At 37.9% G+C, this 22,854-nt stretch overlaps 1 protein-coding gene across 3 annotated transcripts in view; it reads left to right on the top strand.

The window, feature by feature from the left end:
- LOC134531567 (telomerase Cajal body protein 1) overlaps positions 1-22,854 on the top strand; it is a 67,723-nt gene that overhangs the window by 44,011 nt on the left and 858 nt on the right. The gene's annotated exons all lie outside the window — the stretch shown is intronic.

Genomic DNA, 22,854 nt, shown 5'->3' with positions numbered 1-22,854 from the left:
TCAGTGCTTTGGCACCATCACTACAGATCGAAACACACTTTTTCCGGTCAATGTTAAGGGAAGCGGTGGCAGAAATAAACAGTTTGTACAACCACCGATTTGACTTTTTCGAGGCACATTAAACTTGAAACACTTCCATTTGTTTCCTACTTTTCCTACCATCGTCATATCCTTAACAGAATAACACAGATTGGAAGAAGTTAATTAGCAAACATGTATAAAACGTATAGTTAAAATAATCTCTTCGTTAAAGTAATAAACATATTTGAATTAATGAGTGCAAATAAAAGTAAATTTATCAATTAAATTGTAGATTTTGTTTCACCCCTTCTTTGTATAAATACATAATAGTGATAATTAAATAAAAATGATTAAATTTTATTTATAAAAGTATGAAATCATTTCATCAATATTTTGTTATGACGTCATGTTAAACTATCGTCCGTAAACCGACTTTACAGACAAACAATTTTTTGTTAATTATTTCTAAAACTTAAAAAAAAAAAAAAATTATAGACCTAAAATGGTATTTTATTCACTAAGTTAAACACATTTCATAAATAATATTTCTTAAACTAGCTAATAAATAAATTCTTTTAGAAATTAAAATTGTTTGATTACAGTGTATGTTAAGTGATGAACTTGCTAATATTTAATTATTGAATTATATATAGGTCCTAATGAACATACACATTCTTAAGCAATATTAGCATACAATCTTACTTAAGAGTTTTTATTAGTTTTTCTATGTCTAATTGTAAGGTAACAAGTTAGAAGCGTAATGGGTCTTTTTTCATAATAATATACGTAATTTTGTGGCCTGTACATAATAACACATTTTTTGTTGATTATTTCTTTAAAAAAAATTAAAATTTGTATATTTATAAAACAGTATTTTATTCACTAAAATAAACACATTTCATAAATAATATTTCTTAAACTAGCTATAAAATAAATCCTTTTATAAATTAAATTTTTTCGATTATAGTGTATGATAAGTGAATAATAAAAACCTAACTGTTATATAGGCCATTTTACCCAATTATGTAAATTATTGTTTTATTTACTCATTTGCTGTATAATAACCCAAAAAAGGATAATAATCTAGGCGTTCACAACACTGATCATTATAAAAAATAACTACTATAACATACAAAGAAGATCGCCTGCAGTAGCGGTTGAAAAGCGAACGAACTATCTGCGACCTGTCTTCTTTGAATTCGAGATGGGAGCGGACGAACTAAAAGAGCGACCTAGTTCGCCAAGGAGCTGCGAACTAAAAGGAGCGCTCCCGGTCGCAAACTATTATGCGCAAGTCTACTGCCATCTTATTAATTTTGATACGCTCCATAGATGACAGCAATGGACTAGTGTTGAAATTAATGCACAAAACTAGTGTAGCGACTAAAGCGCTGCATTGTGGTGTTCGCTGACATTACTCTTTGTTGTATGCTCGCACGACGTGTTTAACCGATGCAAAGTGTTACATCATAAAGTATTGCTACACACACATCTCTGGTCGTTTTCTTGTTTATTGTTTGAGAAACGTGCGGTAGCCTACAACTCACATAGTTTCGGTTCCCTAGCACGTTCGTGCAACTTCGGATTTCTCTCAAAAATTGAAATTTAAAAAATCGAAGGGTTGTGTTAGGTTTGTCACAACATGCTTGATCTTCTGATTTAGCGGCTGAAGTGGCGTTAATACCAAAACGCAAAACTTCTGAAATCTTCGCAAATTCTTGCAGGGAACCGAAACTACATGAGTTGTAGCCTTCCCAGAAACGTGGCTATACTACATGTATAACTTATTTTTACATGTGTAGGGTGCATTTGTTTTTATAGTTTAAAAAACCGTACTACTGAACATGTCTTCTAGGAAACGACTTGAAATGTTAAAAGCAGTAGATAAAGAAAATAAAAAGACTGATGTGGCTAAAAAGTTAGGTATCTCCAAATCAACATTATCCACAATTCTCACCCAGCGATCCAGTTTGGAAGACAATAAAATGTAAAAAAAAAATTTCCTAACTTTTAAATTTTATATTTTTGATTTATTACAGCATTTTTGCAAACAACTTGTCTTGATTCCAAAGGTAGGCTTACTGCTTTGTACATATACATACTAGTATGTATGTAGTATGTATCTTGATCCCAAAGTATAGCTGTTAAAGTAATTGATGCTTGTACCACTCATATTGGTATTAGATTTTCTACTTTGTTTTTTAACAAGATCGAGTTATGTTCAAAACCCCAAAACAGGCAATCATTGTGATTTCGGTATAAAGAACTTCATTATAACAAACTGCCATAATTTTGGTCCCTTCGTGTTCTTCATAATGAAGCTCTACTGTAGTAGGCTTACCTCTTTTTGCAGTGGAAGTAATAGCCATTCATACAGTGCATCAGAGATGTTTTTAAATGTTCATTTCATAGGCCCTACAATACAGTATTATTTCCATATCTTCCATATTTCCATATTTTCTCCACTTTGAAAACATTAATTACAAAAATTTGGGCACTGGCATAAGTTACCGGTAAATAAAACTAACAAAATAATTATGTACTAATAATAAAAACTATGTTCAACTTTACAATGTACACTTAGTTAGACCTACAGTGTTTGCATGAAATTCAGAATGGTAGATTGGACTTTTTGCTGTGAAATATCTTTCATTACCACACACTCAACTTTCCTGAAAAGTTCCATGTTTGCTTCTGGCACTTCAGATGTCAAAAACATTCTGTGGAGAACATCCAGAGCATTGGTTGCCTCTTGCTTTGTAGGACGTTTTATCTCCAGTTCCGCATCATCCTCCAGCAGTTCTTCAGTACTACCAGCAGGAGCAGAAATGTCGTCGTTGTGTTCTTGGCAAGTCTCCAGAGCTGTGTCAACTTCAACATAGTCAGCAAATGTTTCTTCTTGCACCTGCAGATTTACTGTGACTTTAGACCATTCATGTATATCTTCTTCTTGGCTCTGGATATCAGCTTCCAGAGATGCATCTGTAGAGTTGTCAGTGCTGAAACCTGCCCTCTTGAAGCATTTTGCAATGGAAACAGGAGGGATTTTGTCCCACACCAAACAAGTCTTTCCATGGAATTTAAAATGTTCCACTTCAATTTTGAAACATCTTTCTGGTGTTCCATCTGCCAACATAGAAACTGCACTAGTTGCCTTCTGTACAAGCGTTTTACTTGAGAAATTACACCCTGAAAAGGCTGTAATTTGCTTGTGCAGTTAGGTGGAAAAAAAACTATCTTTACATTCTGTAACTCGACACCAACTTTGTGTGCAGTGCAAGAGTCCAGAAACAACAAAATCTTCCTGTTGTATGCTCCCATTCTGGCATCCAACATTTGTACCCACTCCTTAAACAACACAGCAGTCATCCATGAATTTTTATTGTTTTTATAGGTGCAAGGTGTTTTTTTTAATGTTCTTAAAACATCTAGGTTTTGCATATTTACCAATAACTAAAAGCTTCAATTTTTCAGAGCCATCAGAGTTAGTGCAGAAAAGTACAGTGTATCTTTCCTTACTGCGTTTCCCTCCATGGCAGGTTTCACCTCTGTGGCTTAAAGTACTGTCTGGCAAGAGATTATAAAAATAGCCAGCTTCGTCGGCATTGAAAATGTCCTTATCAGCATAACCTGCTGTGAGAGAATGTAGATTCTGTTTCCAATTTTCTGTCACTGTGGTATCAACTGTTGCTTCTTCACCACATATTTTAAGTGTACTTAGATTCCACCTTGCTTTAAATCGAGTAAGCCACCCACTTGAGGCTTGGAAATTATCCATTCCAAGCCTTAACGCCTCCATGCGTGCTTTCTCTTGCAGTACTGTGCCAGAAATTGGTATATTATTGGATCGTGCTTGAACAACCCAATCAAAAAATTTTTTGTCGAGGTCACTATCCACACATTTACTGTACCGTTGCCTCTTGTGGTGCAATTTTGCTGCATTCTCTTCTATCTTAGCTCTGTCTTTGATTATTGTAGACAGAGTTGTGGGTGCGATATTAAAGTGTTTTGCCACATCACACTTCTTCTTGCAGTTGTCAACTGCTTTTAGAATCTCGAGTTTTGTTGCAATACTAATACCGACACGTTTTTTAGTACCGGTACTCATAGTGTGACCTACAAATCTTTAGTTGCGGTGGAAAGTTTCACTTGCCATTTTATCTAGTATACATTTAATAAAACTAACAATCTATGTAATAGAAAGCACGAATTCTTTCAATGTGTAAGTGGAATTGAATTACAATTTCAGGGTATATTCCGTTGATACGTTATTACCGTATAGGTTACGTTACGTCGCGAACAAAACACTGTTTAGATTAGCTACAAGATGCAGCGTAGCCAACCTCGAGACGCTCGGTCACAGGCTGCAGTGTAGCCAGTAGGTACGAGTAATAAAACACGTCATCGCTGCCGTAACCATTTGCTTACTCAACAACGATAATATGCATAATATAGTACATTCAACAATATTTAAAATTTGGCCCCGTGTCTTCGTTTGATGTTGATAAATTTGATTTGGCAGTCAGTTAACACGTAAATACATAAGTTGAGTAATGTTTCGCGCTAAAATGAAATTTAGCCGCGCGCTGTTTCCTGCACTGACGCTATTGTTTTTTTTAAGCCATGTTCATCAATAAACACGCTTGTAAAGCAACGTAAGCAACGTAAGCAACGTAATATGGCGTATAGCAAAGTAAAACGAGTGAATGCAATTATTCTACGTAGAAATAATACATAGAGAAATATTACATAAACTTTTTTTGTTCACACTAATAAAAATTGTACGTATTACCGAGTAGTAATGATTCGCACCAAGGAAAAATGTACGTTATATGATAATAATCCCTATGAATTATCATTGCCTTTCAAGGGACCAACGTGTTAATACTTTATACAGAATAGTACGTAAAGGAGGGGTACTGTGAAATCATGTAAACTGTTTCCTAGCGCTGGATAGCTACATATTAAAAAGTTATTTGCTAAGCAACCATAAAATGATTTTACAGTATTTTTAATGTAGCTTTACTTAACTAATATAACCAACCATCCACAATGTTTAAAAGTATTTATTATGTAGCTAACCTATCCTAATCGACCGCAAAATTTAATGCCATACCGGTATATAAAATGAGATAGAACGGGGTATGACGTATGAGTAAACTACATCCCAAATAAATACACCTGTTGTGGTACAGAAAAAAAAAGTGAGCATGAACTTCGGGGAACTTCAGGTGTGGCTCTCTCGTCTGTGAAATGAAGGCTTCCCTATGGAAATATGGTGAGCGGTAAATATTTTATTTATGTATTAACTGAATTATAACATGTTAAATTGTGATACGACGGAAAAAAAACAACATGAATGTAATGGCTGCCGACCGCAACTTTTTTGTGCAGAAGTGCCATAAACATTCTATCGTAAATACGTGTACCAGAATATAGAGGGTTGTAATTATTTGACTTATGAATTATAACATGATTATCGTGGTGCGATGGAAAGAAACACCATAAAAGTAATGGCTACCGACTGCAGTTGTTTTGTTTGCAACAATAAGACGTCATTAACATCTCGGTCACAGATGATTGAAATCAATTCCTTGTTAGATTTATAAATAGATTGGAAAATCGCTAAAGAAGTACACGCTACAAATTCTCACATCAAATAAACTTTTTATTGCAATACCACTATCACTCAAACACAATTTTTTTTTCTCCAATCACGCTTAAGATTTTCCAAGACAATGTTTTTTTTTCTTCCTACACCATGGGTTATCATAAAAGTGTTTTTATTTTGTTGAATTTTAAACGTAATAACAAAGGATCCAGCTACTTGCGACAGCAGGCTGACAGGCGCACGCGCGTGTGTTGAAGGTTACGCCTGGGCGGGCAAGCCAACCAGCTGACTGGCGTTAAATACGATACCACTTATCTTCCGTTACGTTGTGACAATATTTTCTTCATTTAAAGTATTCGGTGGTAGGCTTAAAAAGATAAATGATGTTACATATTTATTGTCAAGTGTTATTCTACGCATATATATTATGTAAAGATTATTTCCCTACACATCTTGAAACACATTAAATAATTTAGCCTTATATTTATGGGGACTAATGCTTAAGAATACGCAGTAAATACAGACCTGTCATTAAACAAGTGAACGAGATATTTGCAACTGTGTATTTATCTTGTCACGACTTGACTGGGTGCACAGTGGCATTAGTTACTTCTTAGTCTATATTTGATTTGTGAAAATGCCGTCTATTTGCAAGAACACAAGCTTTCAAGAGGATTGGCTAAGAGATGTAGAATTTTCGTCGTGGTTGCTGCCGTCAAAGTTAAACAAAAATGAAGCTAGGTGTTTGTTTTGTCAGAAAACAATTTCATTAAGCAACATGGGAAGACGTGCCATTACAAGCCACATGCAAGGTGAAAAGCATAAGAAAGCTGCGAAAAGTAGAAAAACTTCTGTTAACTTGAACGGGTTTGTAACTAATTCAGTAAAATCTGAGCAGCCTGAAAAAGGGTTTCTTAGCTCACAATCTGCTTCATCTTCCTTGTCGAGTTCTTTACCTGTGTTAACATCGTCTGCAAATCTGGCCTGCATATCTGAAAATGATTTAACGAAAAATTTTGATGTTTCTGTGCCAGTACATAAGGAGTTACATGGAATGAATGCATTTGTTCTTGGTGAAAATGTAACACGTGCTGAAATAATATGGTGTCTTGAGACTGTTATGTCACACAAGTCCCTACGCTGTGCAGCAAACGATGTGTCCGTTTTTCAGTTAATGTTTCCTGATTCTGAGATAGCTAGGAAAATGCAGCTTCAGCAAACCAAGATTGGTTATGTTATTTTAGAAGGGCTCGCTCCATATTTTCATTTTGAGCTTAAAAAGGAAGTAATGGAATGTTTGTAGTTGGTATTAGGGTTTGATGAATCTCTGAACAAAGTGGCTCAGCTAGGTCAAATGGATATCATTGTGCGATTTTGGAAGAAAAATAAGCAACGTGTTTCAACTAGATATTTTTCTTCAGAATTTCTTAATCATGCTACGTCTGAGAAGTTGTTGGAAGCATTCATTCGAGCTTTGTCAGAAATGGACTTTTCCAAGATTTCTCAGGTGTTAATGGATGGCCCAAATGTAAATATAAAGTTCCTTCGTGATCTGTCTGTCTGTTTAGCTACTAAAGATCCTTATGTCCCTCTGATTTTGTATATTGGTACTTGTGGATTACACAATGTACATGGTGCTTTCAAAGCAGGAATAAAGGCAACTGAATGGGAAATTATTGAATTTTTAAAGGCTTTGTACTCATTATTCAGGAATGTTTCTGCTGGACGTGGAGATTTCATCCATTTTTCTGGTTCCAAACTTTTTCCATTAAAGTTCTGTAGTGTCCGTTGGGTCGAAAATGGAAAAGTGGTGACCAGAGTAATTCAGATACTACCCAAGGTGATTCAGTATGATGATGCTGTGAAAAAGGAACCAAAATTGACTCCAAAATGTAAGAGTTTCAATACTGTGGCTTCAGCTGTTAAAGATAATCTTATACGTAATTTGTAAGCTTACATTTTTCCAGGCTCTAGCAAGTGAAGTAGAGCCTTTTTTGACAAAATTTCAGTCAGATAGTCCAATGGCCCCATTTTTGTATGAATCACTTAAACGTATACTGGGAGCTCTGATGTCAAGATTTGTCAAGGCAGAAGTAATGAATGCTGCTAGCTCTGTAACAAGTGTAGACATCTCAGAATCCAAAAATCTTGTTACTGCAAACAAGGTGAATTTGGGATTCGCTACAATGGAAGCCTTCCAAAAAATTAGACAAAAGTAAGAGAAATTGATATCCTGAAGTTCCGTCAAGAATGAAGAACTTGTCTGCAGGTTTTATGTAAAAAACTGTTCGAGAGGTCTCCATTGAAATATGTACTTACGAAGGGTATATCATGCTTGGATCCTGAAATAGCTTTGCAGTCAATATTAGAGATAATAGATTAACATCCACATTGCAGCACTTGGTACAAAAAAGGCATATGACAGGGATGGAAGCTGATGCAGTTCAACGCCAATTCGTATATATTACAGAAACTGAAGTTTTTAAAGAAGAAATGAAGAATTTTTCTAGAGAGCAAGATTGATTGGATGAATTATGGGTTAGAGTTCTTTCCAGTTGTAAAAGTGTTAAAAAAGAACTTGAAAGGTTTGTGAAAAAAAATTCTCATTCTTTCTCATGGAAGTGCCAGACTTGAGAGAGGATTTTCAGTAAATAAGGAATGTATCGTAGAAAACCAAAAAGAGGAATCTTTAATAGCACAGAGGCTGATATACGATGCAGTTGTGGCACTTGGTGGTGTCAAAAATGTTACCATAATGAAACCCATGATACATGCTGCACAAAATGCAAGATCCCGTTATCAAGATTACTTAGAAAAAAGAAAAGAACAAGAAAGGGCTCAAGAATGTGCTAAAAAAGAAAAAAGAAGAATTGCAGTAAAAATTAAAGAATTAGAAAAGAAAAGACAAGCACTTATCAAAAATGCAAAGAAAGAAATTACGCTTCTAGAAGAGGAAATAAAGTCTTTAAAATATTGCAAGTAATATTTCAAAGCAAATGTTTGTAGTTTTGGTGAAAATTTTTTGTTTATTTATTTTGTAAAATTTGCATAACATATCATGGGTAGGTTTATAAGTACTTTTATCTTCTAATTAGACACTAGTTAAAACATTAATCCGTTTCAGCGTGATTGACTGCAATAATACATTTAGGTGAGTAAATACCTAATCTAATAAATTTTTCATTCTCAGTGAGTTTTGTATGTAGATAAAAAAAACTGGGATGGAAAGATTTGTATCTTGTATCGAAGCTGATCCCTGTATCCTGATAGCATGATCCCATACATATTTATCCAGTAGCACGTGATGCTTGCTGTTTTAATTTAATATGTTGAAAGATCCTGGACATAATCAAATCTAGTGGTATAACAATGTATAATGATCGTAAGATGAATACAAGATAGATTTTCCCTTTTGTTCAACTCACGATCATTATTCATTGTTACAGCACAAGTTTTGATTATGTTCAGGGTCTTTTGGCGTACTTAATTAAAACAATAAGCATCACGTGCTACGGATTCAATTTTCACACGATCAAGATCGAGAAATGTTCATGAATACGCAATACAAAACAATTACCATATATTGAAGACTTGCAGTATTTAAAAAAATGTGCAGATTAATTTTTAAACTTGAAGTAGCCTAAATGCAAAATCAGAGTCAGGGAAAATTAAGACCAGGTCAGGGAAAACCTGGAAAAGTCAGGGAATTTCATTAGAGAAGGTGTGTGGCCACCCTGTGTTGGCACATTAATAGTTTTGTTTACCATTTTGTAAAATTGTTTAGTAATTTCCTTTTAACATTGTTATCCAGGTGACAAACTGTGGCAGGTTGCTTAGCTTAACACAATTAGAAGACTTGTAAAGAGTCTAAAATTAGCAGTGGAAGTATGAAATATTTGAATACCTAATGAAAATGAAAAAAAAAAAAAAAAAAAATCTAATTTAAAATTTAATTGAATTCTGTGCTTTTTCATTCCGAACACAGGAGGTATCTTGATGGGGTAAAATTAAAACATGCACAAGCACTAGGTTGTTTGAAGACTATTTTTAAAAAAAATTGAATCAAATTCAAGATATAGATCTCAGTTTCTGACAAAGTCAAACATACTTACTTACTCGAATAAGCCGGTCGTTATGGAGGGTGGGGGGGGGGGGGGGGGGGTTCCGGATAGACTGAAACTGTGTAACTTGGGCGCCACCACGTGTAGGGGCACGTGGACCAGGCCGTAGACTCCTGGCTCGGGGGCGTGACGTGACCCGTGTGGGGACTAGGCTCGACTGCCCCTTGTGCAGTAGCACTAGTCCCACACGCCTCGGGACTCACACGGCTGCTCAGTGAAACTCGCACAAGTCTAGGAATAGCTCTTTATTGATGTAGAGCGGCACAGGGAAACAAAACGTTATTAACTGATACACTGAAATAACATGCCAACAGGAATATTACACCAGCTTAAAGGCTGACTAGGCCTGGCCTCGAAAGTTCATTACGTGTTAAGACGAAATAAAATATCCAACTGTATTTAAATAATTATGATAAAGAGCAAACCTCCTGGGGTAGACCTCGAGGAAAAGAAAACGGTTTATAAAATAATGACGGAGCGACTGTTGTTACCAGATCAGTGAAACTAAAATTGAAGTCGACGAGGTGCGCGCAGGCCTTCTGCCCCGGGCGGCGAACGGAAGCTGACTGACGAGGCCAGGGCATCATGGCCGCCGGGAAGCGTTAAGTTCCCTTTATGTTACCAGGTATCCACCTGGTAACCTATTAACATGACAAACCCTCTTAAACACTAAGCAAAAACTGACCACAATGATTTATCATTACCCAACTTAACATATTTTAAATTTATTTGTTAAGGTTCAACAAAGTAGTTGCGGGTAGTTCCGGGGTTGCCCGCCTGGGGCCCTGTGCCGTTCTTACTAACTGAAAACTTAAAACATAAACACTTAGGAATTTAAAAAAGGAAATAAAAGGTTTACATTACAATTACTTATTATTTTAATTAAGTTTTTACGGGAAGGTGGCACTGAAGCTACTGCCTTGCAGGACCAAGGCTCACACGCACACACGCACGCACTCGGCGGCGGGAGGTTTGAAACAGAGGGTGGTGGTGGGAGGAGAGGGGTGTCGACGGCATGAGGCACATCGGGTAGCCCCGGTCGACGTCAAGTCTTTCACCCCTAATATTTAGACCATAAACAATTTTTTTTTGTTCAGAATAAGGCTTGCACCACACTTTTAAAACCAGAACTTAACCATATGTCAAGTTTCTATTAAATGTTTATTTTGAATTTAGGTAAGTATCAAAATTATAAATTGCCTTAAAGGTTTTCTGTATAAATAATAGCTTTCTCGGTACTGGTGTTTACTTCTGCTAGTTATTTTTTTCAGTACTCTTTATCATTTTGAATGCTGGGCTTAAAGTAAAAGTACCTTTCAAAAATCTAATGACTTTTATTTAGTATTTTTATAATTTTTTAATTAAAAAAAAAAATTGTATTAATTTTTTGAACTTAGTATTATTTTAAAGGTTGTAACGTCCTCTTTAAAATTACATATGTTACTTATTCTACTTGTTTGTTTCTTTTTGAGTGTAACGGTCTGAATGAAATCTTAATTTTTTTGGGAATAATAATTTTTTCTATATTTATATGGTTTCACTCTTTACTGCTTGTCTCTAGTTCACTGCTTTCTGGTTCAGAATATTTGTTGATTCAAACTAAAACAACTGTATATGGTTAGGAAATTATTATGTATAATATTTTTTTTAATGTGTATTAGGGATTTAGGCACGTTTTATTTAAAATTTTGTAATCTTAAATATTTTTGGAAATATTTTTTTTCCTCATCTTATTTTCTTTACGGCCAGGCCCTCAGCCTCTGTTCTCCGAGGCGAGCTAATTCTCTTTCCCAGCCTCATGCCAGGCTAGCATTCTGGCTAATATTTCTCCCGCCTCCAGGCACGTCGGGGACCGGTAACTTTAATTCTTCGCGTGACTACTTTTGCCAAGAGCAGCTTGTGAAGCAGTGCTGAGCCCTGCTAACTCTGTCACGAATCGGTATAAGGTTCACTAGCAGCAAGACACGACAGGAGGATCCCGTGGGCCTTGCGTCCCACAGACCATGCGTTTTTTGAAGCCATCCCCCTCCTGCTCACCCACCCTTTCTTCTCAGAAGTGAAGCTAGGAGCGACGACCGCTCGGGTACGTTAACCGAAGTCAAGGCCATCTCAGGCTTGACAGCCGCAGTTAAGATTCTGCACTTTAACGACATCTAGCGACGGTTGTGGTCACTAACGCCACTTGTGGGCGTCGGCAGCGCCGCGCTCGCGCGGAGGTAACGACAACCTCTCTTCTCCTTATGTCTCGGGCCGCTAGGTGGCACCTCTGGTTACTCCATTACCCCCTAGCTTGGCACTCTCGTCGGTCACTAGTCGATTTATTAGTACTTCTTCTCGCCACCAAAAGATAGCGCCTCAGTCGCGCAGTCACTCCAGTAAGATCTAATTTTTTTATACCGGACACCTTCGGGTGGACTTGGTAATTTTCGGCTCAGAGCCTACGCCCCCTCCCATTCTCTAGAGACCCCGCGCTTATGATATTCTGGTGATATCCCGCTCTGAACGGACTTCGGTGCGCGCCTCCTGACTGACTGGTACTGTTAATAACTGCGATCTTCGGCGAATCATCGACATCGCATCGTATATTATGTAGTCTTATCAGACTAGAGGGATGAAGTCCCTATCCAAAATTAATATTAACCAGTCAGTAGTTTAGTTGAAAGTAGAGAACCTTAATTTTTTTTAATTATATATACTTATTTTTTTAACTCATGATGACTTCCGTGTCTACCGCGCATCGTGGTTCGGGTTTTCGGAGACGAGACGCCCTCTCCTGAGCGCCAGGACCAACACCCTGTTTTGGTAAGTCTTGACGTCATCCCCCCCTTTAATTTTCCTTCTATTGGCCTTTTGCGCCATTTAAGTATACTGTCTGGAAACAGGTCTAATTCTTTGGAATTTGGACCTCTGTTTCAGACAGGGTTCCAAGTTTGGGGCAGCCAAAATCCTCTGCCAGAACCTCTGGAGTCAGTTCCTGAGCAGAATCCACCATCTTTAGGCCTACTACCTCGATCACCGTCTACCTACAGCCCCGGGTGATACCCGCATAATTCTATTATTATTCTATTCACGAACTCAAAAAAAATAGTGTAACCCAGTTAAGACAGCGGACAGTAAAAGCAGTTCGAGGAGAAGAAATTTATATTATGTTTTGCAAGGACTATATGTACAACCTTTAAAGTTACCAATGTTGATTTAATTCATGTGTTTAAGTATTGTTATTTTTGTTAAACATTCAGGGCCGGCCCGATAGTAAATAAGTTCAATTAGTAAATAAGTGTAATTGTGAGGAATTTAAATAAGATCACTTATCAATGAAAAACAGATGTTACTAAGAAAAATTTAATCTATAAAAAAGAAAGAACAATTATTAATAAAATAAGGAAGTCTATAGACGTAACAGTTGTTTTTATTTATTTAATATATAATAATGATCCTTTTTCTCCCAAGTGTTCGTAGGGAGTCTCTAAATTTTTTTTGTTTGCCTCTGTTGTTGACTTTTATAGCTATCAATTGAGGGCCCCAGTATTCAGAGTTTCTAAATCTTTTTATCTAATTACTTAATTATTCTTTAAGACACTTGGGGTATTACAAAATGGTAGCAGAGCGTGGTTACGTCTATAGGCATACCTAAATTGAAAGGTCATACCTAAAATATAAATTTAAAAAAAAATTGAATTAAAAAAATTTTTTTTTTAAATGTTTTTTTGGTCACTTAGAATCTTTTTGTAGTAAGTAATTTGTGAACTGTCCGCTGATACACGTAGTAGCTAAATTGACCCTTGAATTTTAAAATTATAATAAGTTTTGTTGCACTTTGGTCTCTGTGTTTACATTTGACGCGCGCGGAGAGGCAGTTGGCTGCCCGCCCACGCAACTCAGCCCGCGCGCGTGGCTTATCAACAGAGACGTGTCCGCTGGACAAGATACTCCCTCCCCCCCACACCCCTAGTTAAAGGCGCTACGCTCCAAGATCAGTCCTGCCGGCTGACGTGACGTTCATTGTAGGTACCGTGTTGTGCAAGCTAACCTGACAGCTTGTTACAACCGAGTACACTGTTCGTGTCCCTACGCACGTAGTAATAATAATAAATTATGAAGGCACATACTTCCCACGCAATAAAGCAATTGTTTTAATCATGAGCTATATTTAAGTGTATACCTAAGTTTAAAGTTTAAGAGATAATTTTAAGAGGGTAGTGTTTTGTTTTGTGTAATACTATGAATCCGGACAGGATGATTACTCCGGAGCTATTACTAGTAGATGAATTAAGTTGCGAGTTGCAGTTGCGTAATTTACCAACTACTGGAAATGCGCAAGAGCTGCGAAAGAGGCTTCGAGCCGCAGTACGTGATAAGTTACCTACCTCAGTACATAATCTAAATTTAGAAATACTCGAGGAATTCAACATAGCTTGCTCCAAATTTTATGACATAGCTGCTTTCGTAAGTTATTCAGATGTGGAAGAGAATTTGCCCAATGTAAAGCGACACATTATGCGATTAGAGCATGTCACCAGACGACTGGAAAATCTTGTGGTACTTTCCGCAGATGTGCTCAATGGTGTTTATCGAACAGAGCTAAATCGTTGTCTGCAACAGACAAACGCCTTCCAAATTAAATTGAAAGCTAGGGCAGCCCAATTAGAAACTCAATAGGACCTCCGGGCCAAAATGGCCCAGGCAGAAAACCTAGGAATGGAAACACTAGGAAATGTAGAGAGTGAAAATCCGGAATTTCCTCAGGAAATAAGGCAACCCGACACACAAGTATCTTTGTGCCAAACAAGGCAGGTTCCGCCCATTTCATCAACATCTCAATCATTCTTCGCAGTTTCAACCCCTCCCATCCCAGCAGCCACCACTCAAATTCCCTCAGGCGTGCATGTTTCTACAGCTCCCATCACCAGTGTCACATTTTCCGGTAACTTGCCTGCAAATCCGCATCCTTTAACACAGCAAAATTTGTTTTTCCCATTCGCCACAAACCAGTCATATTTTAATCCATATTCCCAGTTTCATTCTTTATTGACATCCGGGCAAGGAACTCCGATCCCTACCATCCCCACCGCGCAAATTGCACATCATTCACCCCCACCTCCGCCATCAACGCAGAATCAACCAGAAACAACATTACCAGTTACGCCAAGGGCGGCTGAGTATAGCTGTTATGGGAAAATTGCCCATCCATTCGAGAGATTACTTGTTGGTTTTCCAGAAACAAGTGGTCTTGACCCAGATAAATTAATCGAATTCATAAGGCACTTACTTAAAATCAGACAGAAAGGGGGCATTCCTGAGAAACAGTTGTTGGAGATAGTTTTTCCTTACACCCAACCACCACTGAGTGAAAGAACGAGTCAAGCTATAGAAAATAGTTACTCTTTTGACAAATACCACGAAAAATTTTGAATTTTTTTATACCTGCCAGACTTTTGACGAATTACCGTTTGGAATGGTACAACAGGCTACAGCGAAGTAATGAAGCATTGCCACACTATGTAGCATCAATCAGAGAAGCCGCGGCGGTTCTCAGATTGGGCGTATCAGAGAGCGAAATAGTTAGTTGCATAGTAGACGGACTAAATCAGGCAGAGCGCTCACGCGCTGTTTTCCAGGCTAGGCCACGGAGTTTTGTAGAACTAGATCAACTCTGAATACAGGCCATGAGTTACGAATATGCCAACACTCAGAGAAACAGGTCAGCGAAGTCCGTAGATAAGCATGATCCTCAGGCAGAAACTGCAAATAGTTTTCCATACACGAAACAACAAAATAGCCACCCACAACAGAAAACAAACTACTACAGAAATAATAAGTATGGTTCAAACAAGAACATACAACAACAAACACCTTTCTGTAATTATTGCAAGCAAACAGGACATTACATTGAGCAATGTAAACACAAAAATTTCAAACCAAATTTCAACAAGGCAAAAAACGCGTAAGTCGGTGGCCAGGCAAATTTCTACCTGGTCCACCTAAAACTTCATCCGAGAGGAATTTTTCAGTGCATAATGTGCATACTAACGAATCACAAAAACAAAACAATAATCAAAAAAGGCATAACACAGGAAAACAAAAACACAAGAAAAATAAACGAAAGAAATACACAGAAAAAGACAGAAAACACAAACAGAAGATTATAACACAGCAAATTAATCATAAAGAAAATTCTGAGAAATTCACAAGAATTTGCAAAACATGTGTTAGCCTGACTAACAAGGGAAAACGTAAGTGTCACAACATTTTTGGTCACGTCCGAACTGTAGTACCATACACTAAAGCAATGTTTGGCAAAAATCAAATTATTGGTCTGATTGATACAGGTGTTATTCGTAGTTTTATTTCAGGCGATTTGTTTAGGGAATTACAGAAGAACAAGCAGGTTCTGAAAACAGAAGTCACGGATGTGCGCTGTTTTACTGCAGCGGACGAACCAATTAGTATATCCAAAGTGGCTATAGCAGAAAACTTAGCCACGCAGCTTATTCTAGGCTCCGACTTCATCGCTAAAACAGCTATTTTGATTGATCTACAAGCAGGAAGTTTTGTATTTAAATTTAATAAAAATCTTGTCATATCGTTCGTGGAACCTTAAAATAAATGTCAGGACAAGTTACTAATGTTTCTACCAACACTGACGAGAGAAATTCTTTGTCCCTGGATCATCTCGAGCCCAGTAAACAAGTTGCTATTCGAGATTTGTGTAATGAATTTTCAGATGTTCTAACTAAGAAATTAGGTCGAACTAACCTAATTGAATATCAAATTGAATTGACTGATACCACGCCAGTCAAAAGTCACCCTTATCAACTTTTAGGCCCTAAAATGGAAATTATGAGAAAACACGTACAGAAAATGTTAGATAATAAGGTAATAGAACCTTCTAATTCTCCTTTCAGTTCACCTGCATTTCTAGTGCCCAAGGGCACGGAACAACGTTTCTTCACTGATTATCGAAAACTGAACAAACAGATTAAAATACCGCAAACACCCCTCCCAGATTTGAACTCGGCCTTTCATTGGTTTAGTAAGGCCAAGTATTTCAGTGTGTTCGATCTCAATTCGGCGTACCATCAGATCCCACTCACGCAAGACTCAAAACCTATTACCGCATTTTGCGTACCTTGGAATCTTTACCAGTATAATGTGGTACCTTTTGGCTTGGCCACAGGTGCTCAAGTACTCACACGACTCCTTGAACAAGTAGTAGGAGATTTTAAATTTAAATTTGTTTACAATTATTTAGATGATCTTGTAATTTATTCAGAAAGTTTTGAGGAACACATCCAGCATCTGACTCTTGTCCTTGAAAGACTGCGCAAGGCAGGCCTCACTGTAAATACAAAAAAGGTAAAATTTGCTGCTTCCGAAATATCTTTCCTTGGACATTTGGTATCACACAAAGGTGTTACAATTGATCCAGAACGAACACAGGCGATCCGGGAATTCAAACCACCTAAAGACACAAAGGGCATAGCTCGTTTTATTGGCATGGCTAATTTTTATGCCAAATACATACCAAATTTCGCCGAGCATGCGGCACCTTTGAATGCATTATGTAAGAAAAATACACATATATTTGGGGTCCTGAACAAGACAAGGCATTTAATTTCTTGAAAGAAGCCATAGCGAATCCGCCTGTTATGCGCATGGCAGATTTTAGTAAACCCTTTATTTTACAAACAGACGCCTCAAGTTTTGCTATAGGGGCAGTATTGTCTCAGGAAATAGATGGTGCCAGGCAACCCATTGCCTTTGCCTCACGTACATTAACATTTCAGGAAAGGAAAGCATCTTCAGTGTATGAATTGGAATGTTTAGCAGTAGTTTTTGGTATTGATAAATTCCGACAGTTTCTGGAACATAGGGAATTTCTATTGGAAACTGATAATCAGGCACTCGCTTGGCTGTTAATTCACCCTAAACAATTAGGAAAACTTGGAAGGTGGATCACCAAAATTTCTTCTCTCAAATTTAATATTCAACATATTCGCGGTACTCAAAACATTGTGGCTGACACACTTTCTCGAATGTTCGAGAACCCCTCCGAAACAATATCTCAGGAGGAACCTCAGATTTCGTGTCAGGCACTCAACCGATTTCCCCTTAGCTTTTCAGGACATACAAACACATCAACAAGCCGACCCATATTTGGCAAAAATAATTGAACAAGTTAAAACTGGTACAGCTCCGAAATTTTATAAGTTAGCTAAAGGTATCCTACAAAAACGTACACAACAGTCAAGGCACCTTAAAATTGTTCTTCCACAAAATCTGCGTGATATGATTTTCACATATTACCATAGTTCACCTCTCGGTGCCCATTTAGGTATTTATAAAACCATTCAAGGTATCCGACGCCATTTTATTTGGGAAGGAATGCACCGGGAAATTACACAGCGAGTTAAGTTATGTAAGCTATGTGCACTAAGTAAACCTGCACAAAATACACAGTACGGTTTTCTTGCCTCAGAAGTAGCCGAAAGACCTATGCAAAAACTTTTTATTTAATTTTGTAGGGCCATTTCCTCGATCCAAATCCGGACACTCTATGCTTCTTGTGGGCATAGATGCTTTTTCGAAGTTTGTTTGGCTTATTCCACTCCGTAAGGCTACAGCTGACACCACTGTGCGTGCATTACAAAATCACATTTTTAAAACTTCAGGATTACCGAACATAATTGTATCCGACAACGGAACACAGTTTACATCCAGAACTTTCAAGAACATGTGTTTCTCGCATGGTATACAGCATGTGACGACATCGCCATACTACCCTAAACCCTCGCACGCGGAGAGATTTAATAGAAATCTTCGTTCGGCGCTCATAGCATTCCACGCGAATGCGCAGGAAAAATGGGACAGTAATTTGGTGTGGTTACAGATGGCATTTAATTATGCCCGACATGAAGGACACAAATCCAACCCATTTGAGATTATGTTTACTTATAAGCCCAACACACCCCTTTCCAATCTTTGGTCTCTCGAAGACCTACTGCCGGATGATCCCAAGGACATTTGGAGAAAGGCGCGTAGGAATTTAAATTTGGCTCACCAAACAAGTCAGAGAAGGTACAATAAGTACCGCTCCCCCAACCCCTACAGGGTAGGTGACACGGTAATGTATAAGCACATCCGCAGAGTAAGGCCATCGATCAGCGATCGGCCAAGTAATCATATCGCTGGAATGGACCATTACAGATCCAACGATTTCTAACCCCAGTGACTGTGAGTCTAGCCGACCCCAGTTCCGGAGAGTATGTGACACGAGCGCACATCTCCCACCTTAAGAAAGCGCATCCAAATTTAAAATAGGAGCGATTACTTTCTCTAAGCCTTGGCATGCCAAATATAAATATATGTATGTAAGACTCAATAAGGAGTTTAACTGAAGAATACAAAACCTAGGTAGTAACATTAAGTAACAATAAAAATCCATGGTACTAGTTTGTAAGAAACCTAATATAAGGTGTTAGTTTAAGTGGCCACTTAAGTTAATAATTTTAATTAAGTTAATGAATTTAATCATGTTAGTCATTAAGAATGTGCACATTAGTTCATAAGAGTGTTTAATCTTTTTTTTGTGTGTTAGCATGTAAGTAGTAGGATACAGGCGAACCTGGTAACTCGTCCTACTGAAGTTTTTGGTTTTTGTTTTTGCTTTCCCCTAAGCTCCGCTTTAACGCGGGGGAGTATGTGCCGTGTATTAGGGATTTAGGCACGTTTTATTTAAAATATTGTAATCTTAAATATTTTTGGAAATATTTTTTCTTTCTCATCTTATTTTCTTTACGGCCAGGCCCTCAGCCTCTGTTCTCCGAGGCGAGCTGATTTTCTTTCCCAGCCTCATGCCAGGCTAGCATTCTGGCTAATATTTCTCCCGCCTCCAGGCACGTCGGGGACCGGTAACTTTAATTCTTCGCGTGACTACTTTTGCCAAGAGCAGCTTGTGAAGCAGTGCTGAGCCCTGCTAACTCTGTCACGAATCGGTATAAGGTTCACTAGCAGCAAGACATGACAGGAGGATCCCGTGGGCCTTGCGTCCCACAGACCATGCGTTTTTTGAAGCCATCCCCCTCCTGCTCACCCACCCTTTCTTCTCAGAAGTGAAGCTAGGAGCGACGACCGCTCGGGTACGTTAACCGAAGTCAAGGCCATCTCAGGCTTGACAGCCGCAGTTAAGATTCTGCACTTTAACGACATCTAGCGACGGTTGTGGTCACTAACGCCACTTGTGGGCGTCGGCAGCGCCGCGCTCGCGCGGAGGTAACGACAACCTCTCTTCTCCTTATGTCTCGGGCCGCTAGGTGGCACCTCTGGTTACTCCATTACCCCCTAGCTTGGCACTCTCGTCGGTCACTAGTCGATTTATTAGTACTTCTTATCGCCACCAAAAGATAGCGCCTCAGTCGCGCAGTCACTCCAGTAAGATCTAATTTTTTTATACCGGACACCTTCGGGTGGACTCGGTAATTTTCGACTCAGAGCCTACCCCCCTCTCCCATTGTCTAGAGACCCCGCGCTTATGATATTCTGGTGATATCCCGCTCTGAACGGACTTCGGTGCGCGCCTCCTGACTGACTGGTACCGTTAATAACTGCGATCTTCGGCGAATCATCGACATCGCATCGTATATTATGTAGTCTTATCAGACTAGAGGGATGAAGTCCCTATCCAAAATTAATATTAACCAGTCAGTAGTTTAGTTGAAAGTAGAGAACCTTAATTTTTTTTAATTATATATACTTATTTTTTTAATTCATGATGACTTCTGTGTCTACCGCGCATCGTGGTTCGGGTTTTCGGAGACGAGACGCCCTCTCCTGAGCGCCAGGACCAACACCCTGTTTTGGTTAGTCTTGACGTCATCCCTTCTTTAATTTTCCTTCTATTGGCCTTTTGCGCCATTTAAGTATACTGTCTGGAAACAGGTCTAATTCTTTGGAATTTGGACCTCTGTTTCAGACAGGGTTCCAAGTTTGGGCAGCCAAAATCCTCTGCCAGAACCTCTGGAGTCGGTTCCTGAGCAGAATCCACCATCTTTAGGCCTACTACCTCAATCACCGTCTACCTACAGCCCCGGGTGATACCCGCATAATTCTATTATTCTATTCACGAACTCAAAAAAAATAGTGTAACCCAGTTAAGACAGCGGACAGTAAAAGCAGTTCGAGAAGAAGAAATTTATATTATGTTTTGCAAGGACTATATGTACAACCTTTAAAGTTACCAATGTTGATTTAATTCATGTGTTTAAGTATTGTTATTTTTGTTAAACATTCAGGGCCGGCCCGATAGTAAATAAGTTCAATTAGTAAATAAGTGTAATTGTGAGGAATTTAAATAAGATCACTTATCAATTAAAAACAGATGTTACTAAGAAAATTTAATGTTTAAAAAAGAAAGAACAATGATTAATAGAATAAGGAAGTCTATAGACGTAACAGTTGTTTTTATTTATTTAATATATAATAACGATCCTTTTTCTCCCAAGTGTTCGTAGGGAGTCTCTAAATTTTCTTTGTTTACTCGTAGTGTCGCCTCTGTTGTTGACTTTTATAGCTATCAATTGAGGGCCCCAGTATTCAGAGTTTCCAAATCTTTTTATCTAATTACTTAATTATTCTTTAAGACACTTGTGGTATTACAAATGGTAAAGTGAAAAACTTTGTTCAATATACAGTAGAACCTTGATTAACTGGGGTAAAGGTCAGCACGGATAAGCAAAAATCACGGATAATCAAATTAAAATATATTGATTTTATGCAATACAGCAAAATTTATACACAGGAAATACTAGTCTCAGTTACTTTGTCCATTCGTTTCTACTTTTAATATATAGTTTTTAGTTATACTCCTTTCTTGTCTCTTCTCTAATGAATTACACTTTGCAGGCAAATATATTTAATTTTTAATTGAGAACCTGGTTAACCGAATGCCTGGTTAATTGGGTCACTAATAATAGAGGTTCTGTACAAAGCAAGTTTGCACACACTACACTGCCGTATCACATCCTTTCGAACTGCTTTTCCAGTTTATGTTTTACCACTTTCCGTGTACACACTGTCCTGGTACTGCAATTTTTTTCAGGAAATGTTTTCCTGTGAGTCGAGCCAAACTGGCTCCAGAACAACTAGGCTTATCTTTAAACACAGCCAAGTAACTGAAAATCTCTCTCATGAAAAATGAAATTGATTATTTGTTTTGGCTGTACCTGGTTTACACAGTACATTTATTAGAGTTTATATTAATGATCATAAGAAATGACAACTTTCTCCACCATTTTACAGACCTGAGTTTGAAAGCTCTGTTCGACATAATGTTGATCTGAAATGTCAATACTATACTACTTGACATTGTAACTGACTGTAGCAGCTGTCTGGTCTTCTCATTTCCCTTCCTGTTTTATGGAATCATCTTAATGTCATGTCATGTGCTGAGAATGTACACATCCCTTTTATCTTTCCAACAAAACACCACCATGTTTCCTGTCCTGTGAAAACTTTTCTCCCTTTTTTATGTAATAATGAAGTATGAAGCACACGAGGCATACCAAGCAGGTCAGACCTGTCTGTACACTTTCCAGCTGCACAGCTAGTGAAGGGCTTGTGTAATATCGGTCAGATCATTCAATTCATCATGGCAACTTCAGTGACTTCTTGCCCACAAAATATGCATACCCTGTCATTGAGTCAGATGGCATGTTCACCTTTATTCCATAATGACTGGGTTTTTGTGACATGTATTGCTTGAAGCTTGAAGTACAGCCTACCTTGGATTCACACATTCTTTTGAAACTACAAATTATGTCTTAAATGTCTGACTCAACAGTTCAAGGATTGGCTGCACTGTGTGGAAAAGATCAAGCCAGGCTCCCCTTTCTCTTTCCAAAGCTCAGCTTACTTGCTCTGATTGTACGTAATGGCTGACAGCTGACACAACTTGAGAAAACAGTGTCACTGGTTGCCAAAGTGCAAAAGGAAGCATTCAGCCAAGAGTTCAGTATTTTTTTAAATTTTAGTTAATGGGTATGAATTATTATGTAGTATGTACATACATTAGCAAACATTAGATGAAAAATAACAATGCATACT

Source organism: Bacillus rossius, chromosome 5 (assembly GCF_032445375.1).
Source record: "Bacillus rossius redtenbacheri isolate Brsri chromosome 5, Brsri_v3, whole genome shotgun sequence".
NCBI classification, from domain to species: Eukaryota; Metazoa; Arthropoda; class Insecta; order Phasmatodea; family Bacillidae; genus Bacillus; species Bacillus rossius.
Note: the sequence above shows the minus strand (reverse complement) of the source record. Positions and strands in the feature narration are given on the sequence as shown.